This window comes from Schistocerca gregaria, chromosome 1 (genome assembly GCF_023897955.1).
Source record: "Schistocerca gregaria isolate iqSchGreg1 chromosome 1, iqSchGreg1.2, whole genome shotgun sequence".
Classification (NCBI taxonomy): domain Eukaryota; kingdom Metazoa; phylum Arthropoda; class Insecta; order Orthoptera; family Acrididae; genus Schistocerca; species Schistocerca gregaria.
This window is the reverse complement of record NC_064920.1, coordinates 850,813,231-850,825,987: the sequence shown is the minus strand read 5'-3', so window position 1 is coordinate 850,825,987 and position 12,757 is coordinate 850,813,231. Positions and strand designations below refer to the sequence as shown.

At 43.8% G+C, this 12,757-nt stretch overlaps 1 protein-coding gene across 2 annotated transcripts in view; it reads right to left on the bottom strand.

The window, feature by feature from the left end:
- The window catches only part of LOC126306587 (THAP domain-containing protein 1-like), a 107,871-nt gene that overhangs the window by 81,724 nt on the left and 13,390 nt on the right, over positions 1 to 12,757 (bottom strand). The window lies entirely within an intron of this gene.

The window sequence follows — 12,757 nt, the reverse complement described above, 5'->3', positions numbered from 1 at the left end:
TAACTAGCGTTTTATCGTAACTGTGCTTTTGGAAATAAAGTGTTAATGGTTAATAATTCGGAGTTCGTGCTCGTGTAATTCTTTACCTTACGGAACCAACGCCTGCATAATCCTGACAAGGGATCCCTCAGTCCAGGACACGAAAGCAGTGACCGCCTAAAATAGCTAATCATAACCACAAACACAGCTTTTCGGAAGTACCTGTATGGGGTTAGAAATCTGTGTGAGGTTGGGAGAAATTATTTTATACTTTTTGCTCATTTTTATAATTTATTGTATTAAAAATTTATATAAAAATTAACTACGTGGCCGAACACCCCCCGAAGAGACGGACATGGAAAAGGAGGAAAATGTCTTATAACCTTTACCAGTGATTGTACCGCGTTCAAGGATTTGCAGATTAGTATTCCCATGCAGCACTAGAACCCTCAAGACTATAACACATGTTCCAACAAAACGATCACGGTCAACAATGCTGCACATAACCTCGCTGGCAAGAAGTGCGAACATGACCGCTTTGGGGTGCTTGAGTTTTGGTTTTGGGAGGTCTAATGTTGCCTACACATCCTGACCTCCAAAATTCAACAGGATACTTTCCCAATGTGCGTCTCTTCGGGGATGCACTCGACCCTGACTTCATTCTTATAGAAGACAACGTGCGATCGGGTCAAACTACGGAGGTGGAGGAGCTCTTGCAATGAGGAGACCTTCGCATACTGGACTGGCCTGCCCGCTCCCTCGTCTTAAATCCCGTCGAGAAAGAGTTCAACACGTTTCAGAGCCTACTGCAACACATGCTTGTCAAACGTGCCGATGGATGAACCGAGCGCGCTACCAGATAAACTACACTCCTGGAAATGGAAAAAAGAACACATTGACACCGGTGTGTCAGACCCACCATACTTGCTCCGGACACTTCGAGAGGGCTGTACAAGCAATGATCAAACGCACGGCACAGCGGACACACCAGGAACCGCGGTGTTGACAGTCGAATGGCGCTAGCTGCGCAGCATTTGTGCACCGTCGCCGTCAGTGTCAGCCAGTTTGCCGTGGCATACGGAGCTCCATCGCAGTCTTTAACACTGGTAGCATGCCGCGACAGCGTGGACGTGAAGCGTATGTGCAGTTGACGAACTTTGAGCGAGGGCGTATAGTGGGCATGCGGGAGGCCGGGTGGACGTACCGCCGAATTGCTCAACACGTGGGGCGTGAGGTCTCCACAGTACATCGATGTTGTCGCCAGTGGTCCGCGGAAGGTACACGTGCCCGTCGACCTGGGACCGGACCGCAGCGACGCACGGATGCACGCCAAGACCGTAGGATCCTACGCAGTGCCGTAGGCGACCGCACCGCCACTTCCCAGCAAATTAGGGACACTGTTGCTCCTGGGGTATCGGTGAGGACCATTCGCAACCGTCTCCATGAAGCTGGGGTACGGTCCCGCACACCGTTAGGCCGTCTTCCGCTCACGCCCCAACATCGTGCAGCCCGCCTCCAGTGGTGTCGCGACATGCTTGAATGGAGGGACGAATGGAGACGTGTCGTCTTCAGCGATGAGAGTCGCTTCTGCCTTGGTGCCAATGATGGTCGTATGCGTGTTAGGCGCCGTGCAGGTGAGCGCCACAATCAGGACTGCATACGACCGAGGCACACAGGGCCAACACCCGGCATCATAGTGTGGGGTGCGATCTCCTACACTGGCCGTACACCTTTGGTGATCGTCGAGGGGACACTGAATAGTGCACGGTACATCCAAACCGTCATCGAACCCCTTGTTCTACCATTCCTAGACCGGCAAGGGAACTTGCTGTTCCAACAGGACAATGCACGTCCGCATGTATCCCGTGCCACCCAACGTGCTCTAGAAGGTGTAAGTCAACTACCCTGGCCAGCAACATCTCCGGATCTGTCTCCCATTGAGCATGTATGGGACTGGATGAAGCGTCGTCTCACGCGGTCTGCACGTCCAGCACGAACGCTGGTCCAACTGAGGCGCCAGGTGGAAATGGCATGGCAAGTCGTTCCACAGGACTACATCCAGCATCTCTACGATCGTCTCCATGGGAGAATAGCAGCCTGCATTGCTGCGAAAGGTGGATATACACTGTACTAGTGCCGACATTGTGCATGCTCTGTTGCCTGTGTCTATGTGCCTATGTGCCTGTGGTTCTGTCAGTGTGATCATGTGATGTATCTGACCCCAGGAATGTGTCAATAAAGTTTCCCTTTCCTGGGACAATGAATTCACGGTGTTCTTATTTCAATTTCCAGGAGTGTATTAACCAGCTTTGTGGCCAGCGACGGACCTCGTTGTAGAGTATACACTACCGCACATGGTGAAAACACACCCTATTAAGAACTACATCAGGGCTGATAATGGCTAAGGGTCCGTCATAAATCGTGATGACTCCAGTGTAGTTATTGTCCGGGAATAAAAGTTTCATTTCTGAAACTTCTTGGAAGATTAAAATTGTGTGCCGGACCGAGACTCGAACTCGGGACCTTTGTCTTTCGCGGGCAAGTGCTCTACGAACTCTTGAAGTGTTACTCCGTATTTCTTTCAGTTATCTTTTCCAAATACCAGAGCACCTCTATCTACGTGTAGTCCAAGTTTCACTGACCTGTTCTAGTTGGCAGTGACAGACCACGTCATTTCGTCCTTCAGTTCTACACGCTAGTGAACTTCCAAAAAGACTCAGACAGGATTACAGGACTACATATCTGCACCGTAAGGAGTTCACTCATTGCCCTAAAACGCCTTCTCGCATCTTCTGTTGATAATTCGGCAACAAAGAGATAGGAATATAGTTCAAATTAAAAATGGGAAGAGTGAGGTCAGAACACCTTACATTTCCACGGAACAAAAATAGATCTCATTGCTACAAATAGACCTTACCAAATTCTTCTCATTCCATAAACATCACCGCTATTGTGACACTGCATCGCTAACCTATGTGTGTCTTTTCAAGGGTGCATTCGGCCCAGTTCGTTTCGTAACTTACTTTCAAATCTCAGAGTAACAGACATTTGCATACTTTCTAAGCAATAACACTCGCCTATAAGACTGGAAATGCCTCAACGACATATTCCCTCGCTCAGATGGGAACTTATATTCGGATTATCTCAATTTTCTGTACTGCAAGAAATACTCTGAATTGACAAAAGTCATGTGATACCTCCGAATATCGATTCGAACGTCTCTTTACCTGGCATACTGCAGCAGCTGTACGTGATTTGGACTGAAAAAGTCGTTGGAAGTCCCCTCCAGAAATACTGAGCCATGCTGCTTCTACACCTGTCCATAATTGCGGAAGTGTAGCCAGTGCAGGATTTTGTCCTCTAACTGACATCTGCATTATGTCCCATAAAGATTCGGAGAGATTCATGTCGAGCGATCTAGATTACCAAACATTCGCTCGAATTGTACAGAACGTTATTCAGACAAATCGCGAACTAATGTGACCCGGTGACACAGCACACTTTCACCCACAAAAATTCCATCTCTGCTTGGGAACATGAAGTACGTGGATGGCTGAATATGGTCACTTATCAGATCAGTTGGACCAGAGGAACTGTTCCATTCCATTTAAACACAGCTCATACCATTAAGAGCTACCACCAGCTTGTATAGTGCCTTATTCAAAATCTGAGTCCACGGATTCGTGGGATCTGCGCCATGCTCGAAACCTACTATCGACGCTAGGAAACTGCAATTACCAGCGCTCGTGCAAATTCATGACATGCCGCCGCTTTCAAGTTGGAAACCTTTACACACGAATCAGCTGAGTACTACTATAGCATCTTCAATGCATTGCCTTTTATACATTGTGTACGAGATACTGGCGTCATCAGCACATGTGCATATCGCTATCCCATGACTTCTGTCACCTCACTGTAAGTAGATTTGCCAAAAAGAATCACTTAACCCCGATTGAAGATATCCACTATGAAACCACATCCTCTTCCCTTACGACTTCTGCACCACATTATCTTTCTGCGAGGTAATCTTAGGAGCAAGCAATGTACTGGTTTCTTCTTGGAAAGTATGCTTGCGGAATTTTAACAGTAAACCACAGAGTGATGCGCAGAACATACGTATAACCTTTGTTAAGAGCTTGATGCGTATCATCGTGACCTTTTTCCAGTTACGAAATTAAACTGTGATGAAAAGCACAGTTCATCTTCTAATATTCTGTATTTTCTTCATCAGTCTCATCAATATTCAAGTGCTGGTTGAACAGCTGGTTGAAAGATACCTCTTTCATGGTTTGATTACTTTTCCTGAGGGTTCTCTCGTTCTATCTCAATCTTTCTTAGTCTTTCCTACGATTAGTTTTGTTTTATGTCGTAGGTTCACTTCAAATGGCTCTGTACGGGTACTCTCATATACACTACTGCCCATTAAAATAACTACACCAAGAAGAAATGTAGATTATAAACGGGTAACAAATATATTATACTAGAACTGACACGCGATTCCATTTTCGCGCAATTTGGGTGCACAGATCCTGCGATACCTGTACCCAGAACAACCACCTCTGGCCGTAATAACGGCCTTGATACGCCTGGGTATTGAGTCAAACAGAGCTTGGATGGCGTGTACAGGTACAGCTGCCCATGCAGGTTCAACACGAAATCACAGTTCATCAAGAGTAGTGACTGGCGTATTGTGATGACCCAGCTGCACGGCCACCGTTGACCAGACGTTATCAATTGGTGAGAGATCTGGAGAATGTGCTGGCCAGGCCAGCAGTCTAAAATTTTTTGTATTCAGAAAGGCCCGGACAGGACCTGCAGGGTTTCGCAGGGATCGAATGAAGGGTAGAGCCACGGGTCGTAACACATCTGAAATGTAATATCCCCTGTTCAAAGTGCCGTCAGTGCGAACAAGAGGTGACCGAGAAGTGTAACCAATGGCCCCCCATACCATCACGCCGGGTGATACGCCAGCATGGCGATGATGAATATACGCTTCCAGTCTGCGTCCACCGCGATGTCACCAAACACGGATGCGACCATCATGATGCTATAAAGAGAACTTGGATTCAGCTGAAAAAATGACGTTTTGCCAGTCGTGCACCCAGGTTCGTCGTTGAGTACACCATCGCAGGCGCTCCTGTCTGTGATGCAGCGTCAGGGGTAACCGCGGCCGTGGTCTCCGAGCTGATAGTCCGTGCTGCTGCAAACGACGTCGAACTGTTCGTGCAGATGGTTCTTGTCTTCCAAACGTTCCCATCAGCACGTTGTTGGTGTCGCCACTGGCGCCAACCTTGTGTGAATGCTCTGAAAAGCTAATCATTGGCATATCACAGCATCTTCTTCCTGTTGGTTAAATTTCGCGTATCTACGTCATCTACATGGTGTAGCCATTTTAATGGCAAGTAGTGTAGTTAATGTGTGTAAGTGCTTCAAATGCTCATTCGGAAATTGTCTAATCATACAGTAACGGAACTATCCATGTATTTAAGCGCAATACGATACATTTGTTTATGGTGAGGATCAAGTACCAATCCACACTGAGACAGTTTAGAGCGACATCTCCGATCTGGACAAAAATCCTCTCCCCCCGCTACCCGAAACTAGCTCTGGCGTCAGCATTAGCGAACTGACTAGCAAACAGGAGCGATTAATTAAGGGGATCATTGAATAAATCTTTATTCACTGTAAAATTGTAACTTCTGTAGTTTCAAAGATATTCTGTCATTGTGTGCACCTTATTTTTATGGGACCGCAGGTGTATACAGATGGGCTTTAATATGTAACTGATTTATTGTTGAAGTTGAGACAGTGAAACTTAGCCGTCTTTGAGATTGTTTGACACTCTGCCTTTTCCTGGAGCATTGTCTGTTGTTTTAAGTGAACGTCCATCGCCAAAATTCCCATAATGAGATTAATCCTCGTCCCGTCCTTTGCTGACGTCCTTGGTCCTGGCTTACCTATAGCGGTCGTCTAGCAGGAAGCCTAAACTGCTTCAGCGCACCCTGAGAACTGTGTCCACTAGCGTTCAGCCGTACAGCAAATTCATCTTACCTCCTACCTATACTGGACGGCCGATGAGCTCGCCTAAATTTCCGTAACATTACAAAGCACTGTCTATGATTAACGTATTCTTTTTCAGTCCTAATGATGTTTGATTTATACATTTCTTTCCAGTGGCGATGTGGCTATTCTCGAATATACAATGCATTCCATTTCACATTTCGTCTGTGCTCGAAATGTTTACCATACTTCATACCATTCGCTTCCTGTTTGTTCTTTTCAGTTCCCTTGTGGCCATGGTTTTACTGCATATTGTGTTAAGCTCACAATGTAATGATTGGTATCTTCATCTGTAGCAGTCTTTCCCATATCTCTTTCGGTATTGTAGAATTCCTTTGTCTAGTTCTCTGTTTTATAAGATTTGATGTGTAGCAGACTATCATTCTTCAATGTAATACTCCGCATAATTATACTTTTTACTGCGGCGATAAAAATATTTTTAGCTAAATGAGTAGTTTACTGTTCCGTAAATTTTGTTGTGCTCCAGTCTGTTTTCAAACTGTCATGTATACTAGCTACACTGTTAATGTGCCATCGTGGATAATTTAACACTTGCTTTGTTTGACCGTAGTTTCATGACAAGCCCACTGCCAACGGCTTTCAGAAGTTGTCCTTAGTGTTCGCTGGTTTGGGCCACAAGAACTCTGTCGCCTACGTGTTCGCCTCGCTCGTTTATGTAACGGCCTTACACGTAATGAACTGTGCTGAGTGGTGCTCTCTCTTTAGGGACCGTAACTGGAGGCGCAAGTTGGCCAATACTTATCGTGCTGTAATGAAACTGAAGTCAACGAAGAAAGTTTTCGTTAAAAAGTTTACAAGACTGAGTAATCGTTATGTGAGCTACTGTTTAACGTGGCCCCACAAGAAGCAAGCACAAAGTTAAAATTATAATGAGCAGTCTCTGGAGACAAGGCTGTCTCCCACCCCCTGACTTTGACGTTGTACCGTGTCTTGTGCAGGATTGCCTCTTAATACTGTTGCGTATTATAGCTTCTGCTTCATATTCTGATGTCAAATTAGGCACTGGATTTTGTCAGTAAGTCTGATTGTCTCTTGATATGCATAACTAGACGAAAATGCCCATTGTTTTGTTGAGTGTGCTCTACTTAGGGTACAAACGCGAAATCATGGATAGACAATCTAGATAGCTGCGTAGTACCTCGACTAGCTATTCAAGAAACCTCGTATTATGATCAGTTCAAGATTTAAGGAGAGATGTTGCCTTATTTGTAGCGTTGTTTGTGTTCACTTTAAGGAAAGAAACCACTTTAATTGTTTTCTAAATAACAAAATGATCCAGTGACTTAAATCTTTGCGGATACTAAGTCCACTGTTCCGCAATTCTGACCACCTCACGCTTCTCAAACACACGACAATTATTTTTTTATCAGTCACATTGAACTATTCGTTGCCCGACATTTTCACAAAAAATGAACTTCTAAAGGGGCTGATACTACAGGGAATGGACTGCGTTGTTAACATGAATTTCATCTGGTCCTCGAGCCTTTTTCTCTTTGACTCCAGTGCATCTGGCCAGAAATAATTATTTCAATATTATCGGTTTGTGACTTTTTACAACAGCGAAAGAAAAGATTGCGTCAATAGTGCACTTACATGTGAATACATTATCAAAACTACAATTTAGTGTTAACGTTTTGCTTCCGTTGTCGAGTGCTTACAAGAGATTGATCCACCACAGAAAATGTGACAGGCTTCAATCAGTACAGTGACTCTATAAAACCAGCACTTCAAAATCTCTCGTGAATCTCTTAGATTACAATTTCCAGGCATTAATCAACAGTGGAAGAATGAATTTATCACATCACAAAAAAGGCGAATATGTTCGTCTTCAAAAGACTCACAGAAAAGTGGGAAACAAGCTGCTTCAATTCTCATTTTGCCTTTCACACTAAAAATTGTAACATACTGGCGTACTTATGCTATTTTAACACACAGTAATCTCTTTCTCACTGTCTCCCTTTGCTCTCATACATCCTGCTACCACTGTCTTGTCTCTCACTTCTAATGTCTCCTTTTGTTTTGCTTTCCTAGTGCCACTGCCTCCACCATACCTCGGCAGCTAAAAAATTCTGGGAGGATGGGACAGGGAGGGGGAGGGGTGGCGGGAAATTATTTTTGCCCGTATGTACACATGCTTAAATTACGGTCCAAAGTACACTCTTCATTATACGTATGTGCTGAAGTTCGCCGATCTGGGAGGGTACAGACTCCCCTCTTCCCGTCACATCTACGTATAGTTTTCAATCATCAGTATTTTTTCATTTTCAGTCTCGTCTCTCTTACTTTCACTGTTTGTATCTCCATCCATTTCTTTTTGTCTTTTACTGCCACTGTTCTCATCATCAGTATCTCCTCTCTCCTGGGCTTCCACTGCCACTGTCTTCAGTCATGTCTCCTTTGCCACTACCACTTTCTGTCTCCATCCATTACTGTCTCCTCTCTATCCCACCTACACTGCCTCCTCTGTATTTCTTTCTGCTTCTCTCTTCCAGCAGAAAAAAGCGCGAATAAGCTCGCATGACAAAATTTTTTGTTGAGGAAGGTTCAATGAGGACTGATCTGGTTCCTCATTTTTCTGTCTGTGCCTTTTAAAGAGGAACATATTCACATATTTTATACTCTTACAGGATCATTTTTCCGTTGGTTCGCTTTCTTTCCCTGCTGCAGCAGCGTCTGCTCTTTCTGTAATACGAACATAGGTCACTTAAATTTTGACAGTTTATACGTATACTTCGAGACATTCAAATACTTGACACATGTAAGTAAAAAATACCTACGTGTAATATAAAATTTACACAGTTTTTTCTGGATATTTCGCACATAGATCGCAATTCATCAGAAACCCCTGGCTTGTGATTCGTATCGTAAAGGAATCAAAATGCATTTTGTCTAGTTTTTGGCAGTCAGTTTAAGATTTTTTGCTCATTTTAAGGCCATTGTAGTCCTTTTTTGTAACTGCATTACCATTTTTTCGTATTTGCAAAGGCGTGAAGTGCCCATTATATAATGACTGCGCGCCATAAAGTTTTATTGGTGAAAAAATACTAACTAGAAATATAGTTTGGTGATTTCAGAAGCCTTTCGATGACTAAAACCCATACCATACGTTCACTACGTCAGTTAAAACTACTTTTGCACGTCACACCAGATATTACGTGCATATTTCGCGTGCATAAGTACCTTAATTTTGAACCTGTGGATCTCGGTAATGGATAATGATATCGAAAACATTTCGAAGTTACCAGAGAATATCGACTTAAGAACATATGGTAAAAAATTTATCGAGTAAAACGCATAGGCCGCTAAAACGATCAAGGGAGTTATGTGGTATGGTAGCCTTCCATCCCTCATTCATGAAGAGGGGTCCCGTTTTGACCTAAGGTGGGCGTGCTTTTGAACGTATAACGACTAGGAAGTTTCCTCCTACAGAAATTTCTAGAACATTACAGAACATTCTAGAGTATCCGAGAACATTCCAAAACATTCGCCAATATTCGAGAACATTCCAGAACGCTGGAGAGTATTTGAGAGCATTCCGATACATTCTAGAACGTTCCGGAAAGTTCCACAATGACCTGGGATCTTCTGATATATTCAGGAATAGCTTGAAACATTTGGGAACATCCGAGATCATTGTTGAGCATTCTAGACCACTCTAATGTTATGAAATGTTCTCTAACATTGTGGACTATTCGAAGCCTTTTTGGTATGTTCTTAAAAAATGGTTCAAATGGCTCTGAGTCGTATGAGACTTAACATCTGTGGTCATCAGTCCCTTACAACTTAGAACAACTTAAGCCTAACCAACCTAAGGACATCACACACATCCATGCCCGAGACAGGATTCGAACCTGCGACAGTAGCGGTCACGTGGTTCAAGACTGAAGCGCCTATAACCGGACGGCAACACCGGCCGGCTGAGTGTGTTCTGAATTCGCTACTAGTGGGGGTATCCATTGGTAAAGGTATATAAAGCAAAATCCTTCGTGGGTTGGAACGTCAGTATCTTATCAGCGACGTAGGAAAGAACCGGAAAAGTATTGCACTGAGTGAGGTAAAGTAGTGACCTGTAGTACTCAAAGTGATGCAGTGACTGAATATACATCGAAAATAAAGTGTGAAAAGTGTATAAAGTGTGAAAAGTGTATAAAGTGTGAAAAGTGTATAAAGTGTGAAAAGTGTATAAAGTGTGAAAAGTGTATAAAGTGTGAAAAGTGTATAAAGTGTGAAAAGTGTATAAAGTGTGAAAAGTGTATAAAGTGTGAAAAGTGTATAAAGTGTGAAAAGTGTATAAAGTGTGAAAAGTGTATAATGTGTACTTACTGTATTTGTTAACCTAAAGTTGATTTGCTTTATATTTTAGACAATGTCAAAGAGTGGAAGAGGAGATCATGCCAGTTCCGAAGCAAAACGACAATAACAAAAAGAAAAAAAAAGAAACAGACGAAGAGCACGAAGCACATTTAAGTTCCCAACGAACGAAAAAAATGAGCTCCGTGATAAGCACAGGAACCAAAGAACAACGAAATGAACCGACTGAAAAATCTAGAATTACGACAGATCTAATAAAAGATTGCGAGCTCAAGCCACCCAAGAAAATAATACCCTACGAGAAGCGCCAACGAAGACAAACAGTACAACCTAACAAATGAAGCATTCCTCTAGGATCCAACGACAGAATATAACAAACGAACACGTCGTGATCGGAAAAATGGATAACGTCTGCCAATTTTGCAATGCGAAAAACTTCAATTGATCCCCTTATTTGTGACCAATAGAACTGGAAACATAGCCCCCTGGACACTCATTTTAGCTCCCGGCATTTTGGAACATACTGCTACCGTGCACTGTCGAACATGTACCTAAAAATGATGCTGTAAAGGTAGATGCTCACAAATGTTCCCCTTATAGGGACGTTAGCATCTCCAACATAGAGTTCCTACAGGAAAAAAAACTGGGACTTTAAAACTGGCCACAATTGTGTGTTTTGATAGTATAAATGACCAGGTAAATTGAAACATTTAACAGATGTCTCAGATTAACAGAACGTAAGTATCACATGTCCATTATAATTATCCGGGTTGTTATGCAGTGGTCAGTTGATGAAGTCTGTTATTTCTTCAAGGGGGTCTGTAGCTCGATGGACAGTCCAACACACCCACTGGCTCGCTACTGACTGCCGCTGAATTCCGAGGCCGAGCGCTCCCGCACCGCGGCGTGACGTCACGTGTTTTGAACACGTCAGTGCAATTGGCCGCTGTCGGTTTCCTTCGATCGCCGTAGCCATCACCCAGTAGTGGACGGGTGATACACATCTTGAACACCGGCATCCATATACCGTTTAATTTCACGCCCTCCTCCTTACGATTGAAATTATTAGGGTGTTTAGCGATTTCGATTGCCTCCCTGTAGAGCCTTTCGTAATACCCGCTTGTGGCCGCTAGTACTTGCGTCTCCTCGAAGCAAATATGGTGGTTCCCTGGCTGGAAAGCATGCTCCGCAACAGCTGATCGTTCCGTTTCTCCTCTTCTACAATAGCTCTTGTGCTCTTCCAAGCGTTTTGAAACCTTTCTTTTAGTTGTACCCACATAAACATCACCACAGCTGCATGGGATCCTATACACTCCAGCTTTTTCTAATGGTTTGCGAGCGTCCTTGGCAGGCTTAAGGTATTCCTATATCTTCCTGATGGGCTTGTAAATTACGGTAGTATTCCGCTTCTTCAACATCTTCCCTGTTCTTTCCGTTAGATTTTTAACAAACGGCAGGAAAACCTTAGATTTTGCAGTAGCCTGTACGTCCCTATGATTTCTGCGTGGCTGCCTCAACGTACGTTTTTTTTTCGGCGGACGAATATCCGTTCTTTATTAGTGCATTGTGGAGATGTTCCATCTCAGCGTCGAGCAACTCACGTTCACAAATATTTCTAGCTCTGTCCGCTAACGTCTTCATAACACTCCGCTTCTGCTGTGGGTGGTGGTTCGAATCTCGGTGCAAAAAACGGTCCGTGTGCGTGGGTTTGCGGTGGACTGAGTGGCCCGAACTACCATTTTCGTTTCTAGAAACAAGCACATCCAGGAAATGTAATTAGCCGTCTACCTCCTCCATTGTAAACTGAATTATCGAATTTATACTATTCAGATGTTCGTGGAACTGGCTTAGTTCCTCCCTGCCATGTCTCCACAGCACAAACGTGTCATCCACGTATCGGAACCATACATTTGGTTTTTTGCTGGCACTACCTAAGGCCTGTTCTTCAAATTTCTCTATAAAGAAGTTTGCGATTACGGGAGTTTCGGGCTTCCCATAGCCACGTCGTCCGTTTGTTCATAGAACTTTTCATTTCACTTTAAATATGTGGTCGACAAACAACACTTAAACAGTTCTGAAATATCGGCAGGAAAAATTCGATCCAACTGTTCGAATACACCATTAAGAGGAACCATGGTAAACAGCGATATCACATCGAAGCTGACCAATATGTCCTCTGGCTGGACCACTATGCCATTCAATCTGCTGATGAAATATGTCGAATTCTTTATATAAGAGCCTGAACGGCCCACATGTGGTGGTAACAGGGTAATCAAAAACTTGACTAACCACTATGTGGGCGAACCAATGGCACTTAGTATCGGTCTTAACGGTACATTTTCTTTATGAATTTTGGGCAATCCATAGAGCCTCGGTGGTAGCGCAA